We start from the raw sequence: 5,000 nt of genomic DNA, 5'->3' as shown, positions 1-5,000 counted from the left end.
GGCGGAGCCGGGTAGACGTGGCCGCCGCTGCCGGAACGGCGCCGCAGCGACCCCAGGCCGGTTGAGCCGCGCCATGCAGCCGCGCGGAGCCGGGTAGACTTGTCCGCCGATGCCGGAACTGCGCCCCAGCGACCCCAGGACGGCTGCAGTCGCGAAATGCAGCTTCGCGGAGCCGGGTAGACGTGGCCGCCGCTGCCGGGACGGCTCCGCAGCGACGCCGGGCCCGCTGCGCCGCACAAGGCAGCCGCGCGGAGTCGGGCTGACGTGGACGCGGATGCCGGGCCGGCGCCGCAGCGACCCCAGGCCGTCTGCGGGAGGCCAGGCAGCCTCCCGGAGCCGGGTAGACGTGGCCGCCGCTGCCGGGACGGCTCCGTAGCGACCTCTGGCCCGCTGCGGGAGACCAGGCAACCGCGCGGAGCCGGGTAGACGTGGCCGCCGCAGCCGGAACGGCGCCGCAGCGACCCCTGGGCGGCTGCGCCGCGCCAGGCAGCCGCGCGGAGCCGGGTAGACGTGGCCGCCTCTGCCGGGCCGGCGCCGCAGCGACCCCAGGCCGGCCACGCCTCGCCATGCAGCCTCGCGGAGCCGGGTAGACGTGGCCACCGCTGCCGGGGCGGCGCCGCAGCGACCCCTGGGCGGCTGCGCCGCGCCAGGCAGCCGCGCGGAGCCGGGTAGACGTGGCCGCCGATGCCGGAACGGCGCCGCAGCGACCCCAGGCCGGCTACGCCGCGCCATGCAGCCTCGCGGAGCCGGGTAGACGTGGCCGCCGCTGCCGGGCCGGCGCCGCAGCGACCCCAGGCCGCTTGAGCCGCGCCATGCAGCCGCGCGGAGCCGGGTTAGACTCGTCCGCCGATGCCGGAACTGCGCCGCAGCGACCCCAGGACGGCTGCAGTCGCGCAATGAAGCTTCGCGGAGCCGGGTAGACGTGGCCGCAGCTGCCGGGACGGCTCCGCGGCGAAGCCGGGCCGGCTGCGCCGCTCCAGGCAGCCGCGCGGAGCCGGGCTGACGTGGCCGCGGCTACCGGGCCGCCGCTGCGACCCCAGTCGTCTGCGGGAGGCCAGGCAGCCTCCCGGAGCCGGGTAGACGTGGCCGCCGCTGCCGGAACGGCGCCGCAGCGACCCCATGCCGGCTACGCCTCGCCATGCAGCCTCGCGGAGCCGGGTAGATGTGGCCGCCGCTGCCGGGCCGGCGCCGCAGCGACCCCTGGGCGGCTGCGCCGCGCCAGGCAGCAGTGCGGAGCCGGGTAGACGTGGCCGCCGATGCCGGAACGGCGCCGCAGCGACCCCAGGCCGGCTACGCCTCGCCATGCAGCCTCGCGGAGCCGGGTAGACGTGGCCGCCGCTGCCGGGCCGGCTCCGCAGCGACCTCTTCCCGCTGCGGGAGACCAAGGAAACCGCGCGGAGCCGGGTAGACGTGGCCGCCGCTGCCGAAAAGGCGCCGCAGCGACACCAGGCTGGTTGAGCCGCGCCAGGCAGCCGCGCGGAGCCGGGTAGACGTGGCCGCTGCTGCCGGAACGGCGCCGCAGCGACCCCAGGCCGGCTACGCCGCGCCGTGCAGCCGCGCGGAGCCGGGTAGACGTGGCCGCCGCTGCCGGGCCGGCGCCGCAGCGACCCCAGGCCGGTTGAGCCGCGCCAGGCAGCCGCGCGGAGCCGGGTAGACTCGTCCGCCGATGCCGTAACGGCGCCGCAGCGACCCCAGGACGGCTGCAGTCGCGCCATGCAGCTTCGCGGAGTCGGGCTGACGTGGCCGCCGCCGCCGGGCCGCCGCCGCAGCGACCCCAGGCCGTCTGCGGGAGACCAGGCAACCGCGCGGAGCCGGGTAGACGTGGCCGCCGCTGCCGGAACGGCGCCGCAGCGACCCCAGGCCGGTTGAGCCGCGCCGTACAGCTTCGCGGAGCCGGGTAGACGTGGCCGCCGCAGCCGGGGCGGCGCCGCAGCGACCCCAGGCCGGCTACGCCGCGCCATGCAGCCTCGCGGAGCCGGGTAGACGTGGCCGCCGCTGCCGGGGCGGCTCCGAGGAGAAGCCGGGCCGGCTGCGACGCTCCACGCAGCCGCGCGGAGCCGGGCTGACGTGGCCGCGGCTACCGGGCCGCCGCTGCGACCCCAGGCCGTCTGCGGGAGGCCAGGCAGCCTCCCGGAGCCGGGTAGACGTGGCCGCCGCTGCCGGGCCGGCGCCGCAGCGACCACTGGGCGGCTGCGCCGCGCCAGGCATCCGCGCGGAGCCGGGTAGACGTGGCCGCCGATGCCGGAACGGCGCCGCAGCGACCCCAGGCCGGCTACGCCTCGCCATGCAGCCTCGCGGAGCCGGGCAGACGTGGCCGCCGCTGCCGGGCCGGCGCCGCAGCGACCCCTGGGCGGCTGCGCCGCGCCAGGCAGCCGCGCGGAGCCGGGTAGACGTGGCCGCCGATGCCGGAACGGCGCCGCAGCGACCCCAGGCCGGCTACGCCGCGCCATGCAGCCTCGCGGAGCCGGGTTAGACTCGTCCGCCGATGCCGGGACTGCGCCGCAGCGACCCCAGGACGGCTGCAGTCGCGCAATGAAGCTTCGCGGAGCCGGGTAGACGTGGCCGCCGCTGCCGGGACGGCTCCGTAGCGACCTCTGGCCCGCTGCGGGAGACCAGGCAACCGCGCGGAGCCGGGTAGACGTGGCCGCCGCAGCCGGGACGGCGCCGCAGCGACCCCTGGGCGGCTGCGCCGCGCCAGGCAGCCGCGCGGAGCCGGGTAGACGTGGCCGCCTCTGCCGGGCCGGCGCCGCAGCGACCCCAGGCCGGCCACGCCTCGCCATGCAGCCTCGCGGAGCCGGGTAGACGTGGCCGCCGCTGCCGGGCCGGCGCCGCAGCGACCCCAGGCCGGTTGAGCCGCGCCAGGCAGCCGCGCGGAGCCGGGTAGACTCGTCCGCCGATGCCGGGCCGGCGCCGCAGCGACCCCAGGCCGTCTGCGGGAGACCAGGCAACCGCGCGGAGCCGGGTAGACGTGGCCGCAGCTCCCGGAACGGCGCCGCAGCGACCCCAGGCCGGTTGAGCCGCGCCATGCAGCTTCGCGGAGCCGGGTAGACGTGGCCGCCGCCGCCGGGCCGGCGCCGCAGCGACCCCAGGCCGGTTGAGCCGCGCCAGGCAGCCGCGCGGAGCCGGGTAGACGTGGCCGCCGCTGCCGGGCCGGCGCCGCAGCGACCCCAGGCCGGTTGAGCCGCGCCATGCAGCCTCGCGGAGCCGGGTAGACGTGGCCGCCGATGCCGGAACGGCGCCGCAGCGACCCCAGGCCGGCTACGCCGCGCCATGCAGCTTCGCGGAGCCGGGTAGACGTGGCCGCGGCTGCCGGGCCGCCGCCGCAGCGACCCCAGGCCGGTTGAGCCGCGCCATGCAGCCGCGCGGAGCCGGGTAGACTTGTCCGCCGATGCCGGAACTGCGCCCCAGCGACCCCAGGACGGCTGCAGTCGCGAAATGCAGCTTCGCGGAGCCGGGTAGACGTGGCCGCCGCTGCCGGGACGGCTCCGCAGCGACGCCGGGCCCGCTGCGCCGCACAAGGAAGCCGCGCGGAGTCGGGCTGACGTGGCCGCGGCTGCTGGGCCGGCGCCGCAGCGACCCCAGGCCGTCTGCGGGAGGCCAGGCAGCCTCCCGGAGCCGGGTAGACGTGGCCGCCGCTGCCGGGACGGCTCCGTAGCGACCTCTGGCCCGCTGCGGGAGACCAGGCAACCGCGCGGAGCCGGGTAGACGTGGCCGCCGCAGCCGGGACGGCGCCGCAGCGACCCCTGGGCGGCTGCGCCGCGCCAGGCAGCCGCGCGGAGCCGGGTAGACGTGGCCGCCTCTGCCGGGCCGGCGCCGCAGCGACCCCAGGCCGGCCACGCCTCGCCATGCAGCCTCGCGGAGCCGGGTAGACGTGGCCACCGCTGCCGGCCCGGCGCCTCAGCGACCCCTGGGCGGCCGCGCCGGGCCAGGCAGCCGCGCGGAGCCGGCTAGACGTGGCCGCCGCAGCCGGGCCGGCGCCGCAGCGACCCCTGGGCGGCTGCGCCGCGCCAGGCAGCCGCGCGGAGCCGGGTAGACGTGGCCGCCGATGCCGGAACGGCGCCGCAGCGACCCCAGGCCGGCCACGCCTCGCCATGCAGCCTCGCGGAGCCGGGTAGACGTGGCCGCCGCTGCCGGGACGGCGCCGCAGCGACCCCTGGGCGGCTGCAGCCGCGCCATGCAGCCTCGCGGAGCCGGGTAGACGTGGCCGCCGCTGCAGGAACGGCGCCGCAGCGACCCCAGGCCGGCTACGCCTCGCCATGCAGCCTCGCGGAGCCGGGTAGACGTGGCCGCCGCGGCCGGGCCGGCTCCGCAGCGACCTCTGGCCCGCTGCGGGAGACCAGGCAACCGCGCGGAGCCGGGCTGACGTGGCCGCCGCTGCCTGGCCGGCGCCGCAGCGACCTCCGGCCGTCCGTTTTTGCCGACCTCTCCTTGCCGCTGCGGACCGGCGGAGCCGCGCCGAGCCGTATAGACCGCGCGCAGTCCGGCCGCCGCCGCGGCAGCGACCGGGTTGTTCGGCGCTCGCCTGGGCCTTGCCGTCTTTCCGTCGTACCCGAGCCGCCGCCGCCGCCGCCGCCGCCTCCGCCTCGGTTCGACCGAGTCGGTCGCTCCCGGGCCGGCCCGTTCCTGGCGTACTCGGGCTCCGCGTGTCGGCGGCTGGCGCGGCCGGCCGCCCCCGCTCTGAGGGGCGTCCGGCCGCGTTCGGCGCGGTTCGGTGCGGGGTCCGCATTGCGGCCGCCGCGGCTCGGGGTCCGGCGGAGGCCCCTTCTCGTTCGTCTCGCGTGCGTTTGTTTGTCTGTCCGTTCGTTTGTTTATTTTACCGGCGCGTGTTTGCGTGCGCGTTCGCTCGTTTGACACTTTTCGTTTGATTCCCTTTTCGCTCGGTGGCCCGGTAGCTCTTCGCGCCGGGTGTTCGGAGTCGGGTATTTCTAACCCGATCCGCCCGCGGCTTGCGGGGTGGGGGTGGTGATGGTGTGTGTTTGTGTTTTGGGCGGGGAGGGCGC

This window comes from Phasianus colchicus, unplaced genomic scaffold (assembly GCF_987193195.1).
Source record: "Phasianus colchicus unplaced genomic scaffold, bPhaCol1.hap1.1 HAP1_SCAFFOLD_57, whole genome shotgun sequence".
NCBI classification, from domain to species: domain Eukaryota; kingdom Metazoa; phylum Chordata; class Aves; order Galliformes; family Phasianidae; genus Phasianus; species Phasianus colchicus.
Note: the sequence above shows the minus strand (reverse complement) of the source record.